Source organism: Miscanthus floridulus, chromosome 16 (assembly GCF_019320115.1).
Source record: "Miscanthus floridulus cultivar M001 chromosome 16, ASM1932011v1, whole genome shotgun sequence".
NCBI lineage: Eukaryota > Viridiplantae > Streptophyta > Magnoliopsida > Poales > Poaceae > Miscanthus > Miscanthus floridulus.
The window spans coordinates 59,342,563-59,356,675 of record NC_089595.1 but is presented as its reverse complement, the minus strand read 5'-3'; the positions used below and the strand labels follow the sequence as shown (position 1 = coordinate 59,356,675).

Sequence of the window (14,113 nt, the reverse complement as noted above, 5' to 3'; positions counted from 1 at the left end):
TCCCGAGTGAAATGCTACAATGGTATATTATCTGTGCACTTATGGATACTTTACTTTAACATATATAATTTTCTCTGAGTTTACAAGTGTCATTAATAATTACCAACCACGCATTTCTGGCATCATGCTAGGGATGACAACTTAGTAAGGAGTGATGCTAAGAAATGTCAATAAGCATTTTTGGGGAGGGGCACATGGCTATAGAGAATTGATCAAATAAATACTTATTGATAAAATCATAACAACTCTGCTTTAGCAGGCTTACTCTTGTGTGTTGTTGTTCATATCTTATACAGGGTATTACAGAATTGGTTGTGATTCAACAACAACTTCAAATCAAAATCAACCAAATCAAAAAGAGAAGCTCAACACCAGTTTCTGAGCTATGGCTGACAAAACTCTGTGTGAGTTCTCTGCCCTGAGCACCAAGAACATTCGCACTGGACCAAAACTCAGAACCAACAACCTTGAGTTTCGAGCTCAAGCCAAGCCTCATCAACATGGTGCAAGCTACCACATTCAGTGGAAAAGCACATGAAGATGCTAGTGCCCATCTTTAGAATTTTCTAGGAGAATAGTAGCACAGTCATCATCAAGAACGTTGCTCAAGACATCATATTACTTCACTTGTTTCCATTCACACTAGTGGGAAAGGTGAAGCAATGGTTCTACACCAACAAACACAACATCAATACATGGGCAAAGTGTTCAAAGGCCTTCCTAGAAAAGTTCTTCCCAGTAGGCAAGAACAATGCCTTAAGAGGAAAGATTTTCAACTTTCAATAGCAGAAGGGAGAGACCATTCCAGAAGCATAGGAACGTTTCTAAGAATATATTTCAGATTGTCCTCACTATGGAATGGAAGATTGGTTACTCATGCAAAGTTTCTAACATGGATGAACCCAGAAAGCTCATGAACAACTTGATGCCACTACTGGAGGATCATTTATGTCACTCACCCTTGGAAAAGCTGAAACTCTTATGGAGAAGATAGCCTCTAATCAAGGCTGGTCATCATGCAACATCCAATCATGCAATAAGAGTGAAGAAGTACTAGAAGAGGTGTGTGCATTGTCAACCAAGATGGACGTACTATTGAATTGGCTCGAACAGCGAGCCAATTACAAGAGAGATCGTCAACCCATTCAAGATGCTTTCAATGCTCAAAACATATGTGGAGAATATTTGGGGGTTGGATTCCCTAAATATTAAGAGGATGTAAACATCATTAGCAACAATTTAGGTCCACAACAACAGAGAGAAGGATGGAATCAACAACAACGGTCAACTTACCAAGGTAAGTACCCAAGTAACAATTATAATTCTTTTAATCCCAAGGAACCATCCTTAAGAGACTTAATCTTAGAACAAGCTAGGATTAATGAGAATATTTCTAAAAAGCTTGCTTTTAATGATAAGGTCCTATAAAACATAAATACTAAAATGGATAGTTTTCATCTGCCATAAACGACCAACTTAGCCATAATAAAAAGATAGAATCTCAATTAGCCCAGTTGGCCGCTACTCTGCCTTTTGCTACTAACCTTGAAAAGGTCAACGCTATAACCACAAGAGGTGGCAAGTCTACTCGTGATGCACCGTATCCGACAAGGACAGGTAAGACACAAGTGGTAATGCAAGAAGAGAAGAAGAGAAACGATGAAGTTGAAGAAGTTGAGCCACAAGAGCAAGAATTACAACAAGATTTTCATCATACTATGTTCCTACCGTTTCCACGTAGAAATCAAAAAACCAAAATAGATGAGCAGTTTCGTAAGTTTGTAGAGGTAATTCAAAAGTTATATATCAATATTCCTCTACTAGATGTTATACAGACTTGTTTTGACGATTCCCGTTGATTCCGAAGAGGTTTTGACGTGAAACCACTTAGATTGGCTTCCTTATCAAATTAGCTTTCCATCCATATGTGGATCATCGAAAATAGAGTCCGGATGCGTCCTGGGTGACCAGTTTAAGGCAGACTGGTCCTGGAGGCCGAGGCAGACTCGAATTCTTGTTGGACTGGGCCTCCGGCTTGTGTTGGACGTCCTTGCTGGTCATCATCACCTCCACCACTTCCTCTAAGTCCTTCATGACCCTCTCCAATGTTCCTAAGCAAGATAACATCATTAGGTAGTAGTCTATTCTCAAAAGTATAAAAAGTATCGCTTAAGAGCGAGCTCACCTCTAAATTGAGTTGTCGTTTTCGAGCCCGGGTCATTGGACCTTGCATGACGGTTGGAGGATCAGCGGATACCTCTGAAGAAGTGATGTCCTCATCACAAAAGCCCCATGGTTAAAGGTAATATGGGTAAGTTTGAAAGTCAGATTAGTGAATTTCAATCCGGAGAAGAATTCTTGTTTGAACCCATGTGTACTTTTGAGGAGTGAAAACATTTATGCAACTCCTAATCCATTTAATGAGTTTAGTTTTGCTAAGGGTCTAGCAAAGGTTAAGCTTGGGGGAGCTTGGTGATGGTAGTTAATAACCACTATAAACCGTCAATAAAACATGTATAAGGGCATAAATATGATCACCAACAAAACTCTAGAGGTTTAAACTAACAAATTCCATGAGTTTTGGTAAATCTATATTTTTTGCAGGGTTTATTCAGAAAACCGTCAAGGTGGACCTACAAGTGGAAATTAATTGCACTTATCCGCAGCGAAGAAACACCAACAGGTTCCAAAATACTCGAGAGGACTCCACGCCGAGGCGGAGCCCGAGTGGCTGCCCCACCTGTAGGCTGCCCGGCCCCCCAGGGCCCACATGTTAGCCCCCATTGCTACGTCGGTTCTCCACCACCTCCTAGATTGCATCTATGTCGTTTACTCAAGTCGGTTTGATCCAAGGGCTCGGGATTGATGCTCTGACCTATATAACCAGCCCCTGCCCCCCCCCCCCTCTAGAGCACGCTGCCATAAGTCAAGATTAGACCAGAAATTAGGATTTCAAGAGAGAAGAGAATAGAGCTCCAATTCTTCAAAGTTCTAGTATAGGCTAACTAGCATGGTTCAAGTAGAGTGTGGGCTATTGTTTAGGATTCCAGATCTACCGTCTGGAGACTGGTATAGCCATTTTATCTCTTTATTTCTGACTTTGTGCTACTTCAATATTATGTTGCTATTTATTATGTTCCAAGTTTGCTCTAGTTATATACTTGATATAGCTGTGATTGATGATGAGTTTATGCATATGTTCGCAAAGCGCTTAGCCCAAGACACGCATGGGTTAAGTGGTTGACATTATGTAAGCATGGTGCTTAGATATTGTTTACCTACAGATGCATTCTACACTCTAGGTCATGTGGTAGATCGTGGATGTGACACTCCTGTTGAGTCCTTTGTAGTCTACTCCCCGTTTGTAGAGCTAGTAGAACACGGTTGCGAAGGGAGATAAGCTCTGTTCTTGATCTTCCTTAGTAATGTTCCTTATGTATAGATCCAGAGTTAATTATGCTATAGATGAGAGTGTATATACTTAGGTGTACAAAAGACTTAGTAAATAAGGAATGACTTAGGAATCTTTTGCTCTTACCAAATCTCCTGCCTAGCCATACTACATTTTATGAGTCTATTTCTATACCTGGAATTATTATCAATGCTTCACACTTATCATTTATTTATCATTTGACTTACCCCTGCCATAGCATGAGAGTGGTTTTATCATAAGTATACATATTTGTCAATATCTCTATGCCAATAATCCCATAGCTTCTTCCTATGAATAAAATATAAATAACGATACTCAGTATACTCCCAGGTGAAATGCTACAATGGTATATTATCTGTGCGCTTGCGGATACTTTACTTTAACATATATAATTTTCTCTAAGTTTACAAGTGTCATTAATAATTACCAACCATGCATTCCTGGCATCATGCTAGGGATGACAACTTAGTAAAAAGTGATGCTAAGAAATGTCAACAGTGGTGCATCCCTTTCTTGTCCATTTCATGTTTTAGCTTATCCTTGTCGCCCTGTTGCTCATCATCTTGACAGTTTTCACAGCAGGAATCCAGACGCACCGGAACACCACCGTGTCCATGAGTTCACGCCGCCACCATCGACCCTGCCGCCGGTGACATAGATTCACCTTGTCCTTGTCTCAACCAGCGGCCATTCCAAAGTCACGGTGAGCCCTTAAAGCTAACCCCGCTGCCCGTTTAATCTCTACCACGCCCTAGTGGCCAGAGCGCTGCTGCGCCGGCGTGCTCTGCTCTGCGTAGCCACCGCGGTTGTGGTAGTGTGCACTACTAACCCCCGTGTGTCCATTGAACTCCTTGGGCGTGTTCACAGGAGCAAGGCAAGTGTGTTAGTACCCGTCCTGGTGCCGGTGATCTCGCCGTTGGGCTGGTCCACTGTGTCGAAGTTCTACCGTGCCACCATTGCCATCGGTGGGTTTGCTGTCGTGCCCTAACCTATCAACTGTCACTGCTAGCAAGTTCGTGAGGTTGAGAGGAGCGCGTAGGGGTAGCTATCATTGCCAGAGACATTACCGTCGGCCGTTGCTGCCTCGTCGGAGCACCACCAGTACCGCTGGAGTCGCCGTCATGGTCACTGCAGTGCTCCATCCGTTCAACCATCACCACTAGGAGATGCGCGAGAGTGAGGGGAGTCCGCCATGGTAGGTCTTGTCACCGGAGAGTTCACCATCGGCAAGCACCCACCGGTCAATGGCGAGTGCGCCATGGTCAACGCGGACGCACTAGTGCGCTGACCCAGGGACCCGCCTGTCAGTTAGACAGGGTAAGAGGGAGGCAGGTAAGAAAAGGGTTTCGACCTTTTTCATTTTTCAAAAAATAATAAAATGAGTTTAATCTTGTTTAATTCATAACTAAATAATTAGAAGTGGCTTTGTTGTGTTATGTTTAATCATGGAAAAATATGAGTTTGTCAAAATCAGTACTTTTGCTAGGTTCAAAATTACATCTTTTAATTAATAAATGGTCCTTTGATGTGATTTTGGGTTTGATTGTGGACCTTGAAACACTAATCCCCTGTTGTTCCTTGGCAACTTCATTACATGATCATTGTGCACATAATTGACTTGCATAATAATAAATAATAATGTTGCTTTATGAGTAATTAACCTAACTAAACCATGAAGGAAAGTTGTACTCAAGTTAATTAGTTTTGTTTAGTCAACTTAATCCATGCTTAACATTTCATCATCCTAAAGCATGCATCTTTAATTACGTATAGTGAACGAGAGTGGTGACCCATTAGTTGAGCAAGTTCCTGAGGCGGGTTTTCACTCAGAGGAAGTTGGGTTTGATATCTGTGGAACATCTGAGGAATCTGACAACCCCAACACCACAGGCGAGCCCCAGAGCATATAACCATTTCCTTGTGTTTTTAGAAATTTTATTCACCTAAGTCTTATGTTTGCTGCATTAAGTAAAATAGGTTTTGGTTGAAAACCAACTACTGCATGCTTGCCTTGATATTCTAATACCATACCTTGTTACCTTTTAGTAGTACTAGCTTAATTTGCTTAGCCATGCTTAGCTGATAAGAGTCGAATGGTGAGTTCATCATTCACTATGATTTCATACTCAGGTAATGCCCTGAGAGTTTAAAAGATGAATATGCTTAACCAGAGATCGGACAGGACATGAGTTATGTCTCTGGTTGTTAAGCCAACAGGGTTGCCTGGTCAGTGCTTGTTCTGTCTATGTCAATTAAGGACCATTCATTGTAGGCTTGTGTGTGGTTGAGAATTTATAGTACTAGCCACATACTATGGTAGCCTAATACCTTGGCTATTCCATTATGTGAAAAGACAACTGCGCACTGGGCATAGCAGATAATGAGAGTAGCGTGTACACATCCTATGAATCCACCAGGAGTGGCGCACGGAGGCTGGAGTACTATGCTCTCGGGTAGCGCAGACCAGTTCATATTTTGGAGGATCAAGTGAAGGTAGATATATGTAGGTCTGGGATCTGCATATGTCGTATGGTAAGGAAACCCCAGCTGTGCCAAATCTATTCGAATCAGCCGTTGCTTCTCGGAGGAAGAAGACTTGACCCTCTGACCATACATTGTAGTCAAGTAATGAAACAATGGCACTTGTGATCATGAGATGAGATGGTTAAAGAAGTGAATGATTTAGATTAGGTGCAAACCAGATACTTATAATGTTTTAACTTGAGCTAAAACATTGAAAGCAAGGATCAGTTAATGGTAAGTTTTTCTGCAAAAGTTAATCTTGATTCTTGCTCCATACTCACCTTGATTCCTCGTAAGCCTGTAGGTCATTAGAGTCTTTCCTTTTCGTCGGTTAAGTCTTGTTAAGAACCTTTGTACTCAGTGTTTGTTAAAATCTTGTTGCAGGTGAGCCTCATCAGCAGCTAGGCTTTTGCCCTTGTTGTATGACGGTGTTAGAAGAGGAGTCTCAGTAGTAGAGCAGTTGTCGTGCACCCTTGGGCAGGGTGAACCTCTTTTGTGTGTTGTAATATAAGTGGTACCCGTGATGCTACTCCACTGCCTTCATGTCTAAAAACAAAAACTTATGGTTTGTAATAACTAAATAAATGGTTTGTAAACTTAAGGTTTGTAAGACTTCCGCTATTTACTCCGATGTAATATATTTGTATATTTGTACAACTGTTGTAATACTACGATGCTTCCTGTAATGAATCTTGCTCGAAAAGTTAAACATGAATGATTTGGGGTTTTTCGAGGACACCCGACAAACTACCGGAGTTGTTTGGCTCCCATACGCAGCAGGCAGAAGTCTGAAAGATGATGACAGGCACATGTGGGCCATATAATTTGGGCAGTTCTGCCACACGGAACCATGCCGAAGTCGCGTTCCATCTGATAATACCACTCCGCAACGATGCTGTCAAGGTGCAGCGACGCCATCCACACCTTCTCATCCTCCGGAACATGATGGTCGCGGAAGTAGTTGTCACATTTGTTGAGCCATTTCAACAGGTCGGACTCCCCGTCGAAGCTCAGGAAGGAAATCTTGGGAGGTCAATGTGGTTTACGGTGATCGAAGGAACAGCCACCCCATGGTCGAAGTCACGCCCGCCACGGTCGAAGTCATGCCCGCCGCGGTCGTCATAGTCACGCGCGCCGTGGCTATAGAAGTGCGGTCTTATCGCCCCCAATCACGACGGTCGTAACACTCCCGATCATGCGAGTCGAGCCTGGGGTCATAGCGCTCACACTCGCGAATTGCGCGATCGTGGAATGCAGCCCAGGTGCGGTCGCGCTCGGAGTCACGCCCGTCGACATCGTCCTCACCACCAACGATGTCGTCGTCGTCACCCTAGTTATCACCACCACCGGCGCCTTTGCCAGTGTCGGGCTTGCCCGTTTCCACGCGCGCGAGATGGGTGTCGTGGGAGTTGAGGCGATTGTTCATGGTGGCCCAAGATGCGGTCGAACTTGGCATCCAGGGTCGCAGGATCGGGAACGGTGTGGGACATGGAGGTCGATACACCAGAAGTGGTCTTCGATACCAAATTGATACGGCGTGGGCATCTAGGAGATCATAGAGGAGATCGGAGTAGCAGGTGGGACTGGGAATTGGAACGAAGAGGATAGCGAGGCAATGGCGCGGTGGGGAGATCGCCGGTGCTACAGAACGCGTGCAACCACCGTCGAAGAGGAACACCACCCGCTCGGGAGGTTCTAATCTTCTTCGATAAAACTAATTACATTCCCTAAGTGCTTCCTTTATAGTCTAGGTGCACTTCCTAACAAATAACCATCAGATCCTAAAAATCCTCCCTCCTTATTCTCTTTCTAAAGCCAGTCGGCGCCTCAGCCACTGCTGTTGGCCGTGGCCCTCCTAGCCCGGTGCCTATATTGCCGGCCCACAAAGAAGTCTACAACATATGGATAATTCGAAAGCAAAAGAGGCAAATCTAATTATTGACTCATATGTCCCTTGCACACTAAAACTGAATAATCCTGCAAAATTACCCAATGCTATGCTAGTTACCAAAAACGTGAATCTGACGTTTCCCAATCTATTGCAGCCACACTCAGATAACTATGAATCCATAGTATACTTTTGAAAAAATAAGGCAGCGCTAACTTATTGAATAGTATTGAATACTCCTCCAAAATTACTCAAGACTATGTTCATATAAATAGTGTTAACCAAGCCATTATTTATTACATTGTTGAGAACAAGCAGTTTTGCATATGCAATCTGCATCGGAGGGCATCAGTATGTTACACTGCTAGCTATACAGTTTGGAAAATCAATCAGAAAGCATCATTACTAAACAGATAGAATTAGACGAGAAACCAAAGTGAATAGTTCAAAAACTTTCAGACAAGAGAACTATATGTATAAAAATCTTCAGACATTGGTGCACATATTCAGCAAGACCAAATCCAGTGTATATGTTCAGGCTTTACTTTCAAAACTAATGTGCAAAGAAGCAACTATAACAATATGCAGGTACTATAGGTAAGACTAAAACTCCATCAACTTAAGAAAAACAAAAGCGAAATATGCAGGTACTATAGGTAGGACTAAAACTTCATCAACTTAAGAACAACAAAAGCGAAATGCCTTGGAGTATATGATGTTTCTCAACCCGTCCATGAGTTGAAAAAACAATACATTGTTTATCACGTTCAGGTATATATGTATATCAATATATTTGAAAAGAAAAATAAATAACTTCTAACCAACACTACAATCACATTGCCAGAATTCTACATGTGACTGAGTATCCATATGTATAGAACACAAGAACTTATGCTCAAATTATACTTAATAATCACGAACTAAATCAAACATATCAATAAATGAGGGGATCCGGATAAAAAAGAATTGGGATCTTGATCAATTACTAACGAAACAGATCAAGAATGAGTGGAGATCCAGAATCATTTCCCTAGCTAAGAAATAACAAAAGGATGCCCATTGTCTCTGTCATGGTAGCCTGAATCGAGCAGGAACAGCAGGCCGCTGCTTAAGCATGTAATAGGCTTGAATCGAGTGACTTCTTATAGCATAGATGGGCTTGACAGAGTCAATACCATAATCGGTGATAGGGGGTTCATTTTTGTAAGACTTGAATCTCAGAACTAAACAAGTGAAATATTAGCTTACTGCATGCAATGGATCACCAAGCATCAGAGAGAGGTCGCTAATTAAAACTGATTCTCTTGCTTGCATATCCCTGCAGAAACAATGTGGTATCTCTCTCGTTTGAAATCTGCTCAATAACGCACATAAAAAAATTGGTATTAGAAAAGGGAACATACTGGAAGCAAAGGACAGTATTTACGGAAACTCGTGGCCGTAGATTCTCCTGGCGCCGCGGCCCTTGTCATCCTCACTGCTAGTCACTGCAGCACCCCACAGCTGCCAATCTCTTCCTGCTGTTGCCCACGGGGCCACGGGATAGGGAAGGGCTCAAGGTGGATCGCGGAGAGGAGAGGCAGCTCAGATCGGGCTCCATTGGAGGTGGGTTCGTGTGGAAGTGCGGAGGTGACGAGCGCGCGGAGGGCAGGTGGTGGCTCAGCCGATCTTGTGTTGCCGAGGCATCCGTGGGTGCCTTACAAGCAGGTTAGGGAACGGATGGAGCTTCCTTGCCGGATTCACCTGAAGCCGGATCCGCTGGGCGATGTATCGGAGGACGGGAGGCGCAACCCGGCCAGTGCACGATGACGCCGGGTGGGACGGGAGGCGTAACCCTAGCAACGGAGAGGTTCACGGGGATGGCTGAGCTTGGGCAGTGCGTGGGACGAAAGAAAATTTCGGATTGGGGCGCCGCATAACACCGGGTGGGGGAACGTGGGTCCCCCCTGTCGGCGCCGATTCTTTTTAGAGGGTGGAAGGAAGAAGTGTCGGGAGAACGGGGAGTCGTGGTTTTCGTCCTCCCCGGGGTACACTCGGACATTCGCCGCTTTTTAGTTATAATAATAATAAAGATATATATATATATATATATATATATATATATATATATAATCTATTTATCTTTCTTATAAAGTATTTTTGGTCCTTTGTTTAAGCTTCTTGTGTATAAGGCGGCCACTTACAACTTACTTCAAAATCTCATCTCTCGTCCATGTCTTGTAGCTACTTTATCTACTAATTAATGTGAACCATACAATACACTCCCGTCCGTCATAAAATAAATGCACATCTCGCTTCTAAATGAGTTAATTTTTTTAAAATTTGACCAAATTTATATAAAAATATATTAATGTCTACAATGTATGATAAATAGTATTAGATTGTGCATGGAGTATATTTTGATAATTGATTTATTTAAAGATACAAATATTGGTATGATTTTCTATATTGCTAGTTAAACTTATAAGAGTTTGACTCCTTGAAAAATGATATGTGTGTTTATTTTAGGACGGAAGAAGTATATGGCATTTTTTCATACATATAGTGAGGAGTTAGTAAAACAAATATTCTGTATCTTCTTTGGTGCTCTCTCAATTATGTACCATGTCAATGTGCCTATGGAGTTCTAACTGTAATAATATACCATGTCATTCTGTAATTGCCTTGGAGATTCAATTTTTTTCATTGTTTATTTAGAGCACATCCTCAGCTGGAGCGATTGGACGTAATAGATAGGATGGGATTATATATTTGTCTGATTAGCCTCTACTAAAGTGTCTTGGTTTGGATAACGACAATGTTTTCTATGCTAGCTGCCGAGTCTTAGAATCCTACGCCGCCACGGAGTTCTTCGCATCCATTGGATGGTCTTTTGTATTCTGTTTACAATAATTTACAGTATTGCTGGAAGCATTTAAAGTGGATGTATTTGTTTAACTATGGACTTGTGCCTTTTCTTTGAAGAGGACTGAAGCCAAAATTTTCCATTATCTAAAAAAAAAGCTACCAGTCTACCCACCTGTATATACGTCTTTTTACCAACACGCTTGGGCATGGAACACCCGGGCTGAGAAGAAGGGTGATGGGAGCTAGCTATGCCATCTCCGTCATGCTATGAGAGTAATGCTTTTAATGTAAAATTTAGATTTATAAAAGCTGAATTAAGATATATAGGCATTGCCAAAAGATGACCACAGATGTTCCTAACGAATAGCATAACACACGCAAGACTGACTTCTTGCAGGAAGAGAAATTATGCTTTGCTCTCTTCAAAAAGTACGAGGGGAATCCATATGTAAAGCTTAGAGTCTTGACATAAATTTTGTGCTCCATCAGCATCAACTCGATCGAATTGGACTAGGTTGATTAGTTTGTAGGACAATTCTTGATTGCTTGAACTACTGCTTGCTCCACTGCATGTGCGTCAATTAGGCCCTCGTCTTCTTCCTGGAATGTCAATAATAAATAAATGTAAATCGGATTCACTACGTAAAAAACGATTTTTAGGAGTGGCTCGTAACCCTTTGTAGGGGCGGTTTTGCCAGTCGCCCCTACGAAAGGGTGGCTACAAATCGCTAATTTATAGAGGCGGTTCCCAGATCGCCCCTACAAATTAATTTGTAAGGGCGGTTGAGTCGTCCCTACAAATCGATTTGTATGGTTGGCTGGATATTAAACCGCTCCTACAAATCAATTTCCAGAAATGACGAAAAAATGGGCAAAAAAATAGCAATTTTTTTTAATCTAAGAAGGTCCCCACCGGCAGCGACACAAACCCACTCTATCGTTGCATCATCTTTTCACTATTTTTACACACTTTGCGTCGGCTGGATTTTGAACCCGCAACCTCTCACTCACGCGTAAACTCCTCTACCACTGCATCTCACGATCACTTGTGTCTATATTCTATTTTGGTTCCCCACATATTATATAAAACTGAGCATAAATTGATTATTTGAGGCCCTAAACTAATTCAAATGAAAAAGTTGTCAACTACAAAGTTTTATAACTTTTTGAGATCTACAACTTTCATTTTGGTAGTTTCTCTATCCGAGGTCACTTATAAAATTTGAATTTCAAATTTGAGAAATTCGAACGTAGTTTTCCATGACAAGATGATTTCAAATGAGAAAGATATCAACTACAAAGTTTCATAACTTTTCAAGATCTACAACTTTCATTTTTACTGTTTATCCATCCGACGTCGTTTAAAAAATTCAAATTTCAAATTTTTAGAAATTCAAACATAGTTTTCCTTGACAAGATGATTTCAAATCAAAAAGTTGTCAACTACAAAGTTTCATAACTTTTCAAGATCTACAACTTTCATTTTTACTGTTTGTCCATCCGAGGTCGTTTAAAAAATTCAATTTTCAAATTTTTGGAAATTCAAACATAGTTTTCCTTGACAAGATGATTTTAAATCAAAAAGTTGTCAACTACAAAGTTTCATAACTTTTCGAGATCTACAACTTTCATTTTGGTGGTTTCTCCATCCGAGGTCGTTTACAAAATTTGAATTTTAGTGCTTAATTTTTAATACTTGTCATCTATTTGTAGGGGCACTTCAATATTGAGCCGTCCCTATAAATCCGATTTGTAGGGGCGGCTGGATATAGAGCCGCCGCTATAAATCGGGCCATTTGTAAGGGCGGCTGATAACACCAGCCGCCCCTACAAATCCATTTGTAAGGGCGGCTCATTTCTCAACCATTTGTAGGGGCGGCTCAATATAGAGCCGCCCCTACAAAGAAAGAAAGGTGTTGCTACAAATTGTTTTTATAATAATGATTTGAACAGTAATAAGAACCAACGCATTTGCTTATGGTGTAATTTATTCGTTCTCACCTCTCCTACAGCTTCTAGACGAAATGAACCAGCACATGTAGCCCTAGCCTCAAGCATTGTGAGTCCAATCTCGTCAAATGCCTCAAGAATGGAAGCAAGTAGTCCTGGTGGGCAGCTCTTGTCCATGAACACATTGATGAGGAAACCCTTGTCCAGGACTCCAACACTCACCAATGGTTGGCAAACACTGGCGTGTTGTGCTGATGCAATCTCTTGGTTTAGCTTTGCAATTTTCTGCTGTAGATCTTTGATGTACGACGATGCGTCCGCTATTATTGACATTTTATCCCCCTGCATGACACATGTGTTCTTTAACTTCAGTTTCTTGGTCAGTATTGAACTGATCTGAAAGATGAATGGTTAATAAATAGTAAAAAGTTATCACTAGCAACTCTGTACAAACTACTTTGTTGTTTTCACATATCTCTTCGAAGATCAATTGTTTGGGCTGTTTATTGGTTCAGACAATGGATGTTTGGACCTGTGGTTTACTATATATGGTTGATATTCTCCAAGATGTTACCATTTCGGTTGACTTAAATCTACATATGGAAGAAATGAATGACTGAAAATAATTAATTGATGAAGTGATGTGAATGATCATTGCCTCATTTGTGAAAGAAAACAACAACTGACAGAAAAATAGTTAACCGTAATAGCATTTGGCTTGAGATTCTTTCACTTACATAGCTAGAGAACGATGAGTATTATTTCAGAAGAAAAAAACGAGAATATATGTTCACTTACATAATAAGAGCTCGATGGATGAGTAATCATCAAGAAGAATGAACAACATATGAAAGAGAACTGATCTGATAAGAAGATGAGAATTACCGCATGAGAATGAGTAACGCTGCGGAGAATCTGCAGCTTCTCATGCAAAACTCCTCGCTTCTGCTCCCTGGAAACCATCACCCTCTGCCTCTCCAGTTGGCCTCTCTATCTATCTCTGATCGATGTTGCCCTCTCTCTGCTTTCTCCCTGTTGAACGAGTCTCCTACGGCGAGCCGAGCAGAGCTATATATAGGCATTTCTCCGCACAAGAACCCACCCCCCCCCCCCCCCCCCCCCCCCCTTTGGGAGGAGAGCCGTAAGCACATATCGAGGAAATAAAATAAATGAGAGCATGATTAGACGAGGAAAGTTAAGCGTCGCCAATGCACATCCACATCAGGCCAACTCTCAGTCTGGGAGAGCAAGGCACTCAGTATTCCGTAACCAAATGGGGTTCACAAAGACACACACACACACATACGAAAAGTACAAAGGAATGTACTTTTTGATCACATGACCCCTGACCGAATCAGGATGTGGTTACAAAACATCAAATTCCTCTCCTCATTGTTTCCCCCTAAACAAATGGCTCCTACATTCTCTACCCATTACTATATGACAATTCTTGGCGCATCAGTGTATATGCC

At 41.7% G+C, this 14,113-nt stretch overlaps 1 non-coding gene and 1 pseudogene across 1 annotated transcript; both read right to left on the bottom strand.

Moving 5' to 3' along the window:
• Positions 1-752: 752 nt before the first annotated feature.
• On the bottom strand, positions 753-859 carry LOC136514544 (small nucleolar RNA R71). Its single transcript, XR_010773699.1, has one exon. It is a non-coding gene; the product is annotated as a small nucleolar RNA R71 (small nucleolar RNA).
• Positions 860-10,994: 10,135 nt separating this feature from the next.
• Positions 10,995-13,723, bottom strand: LOC136514139 (transcription factor bHLH61-like; annotated as a pseudogene).
• Positions 13,724-14,113: the final 390 nt, after the last annotated feature.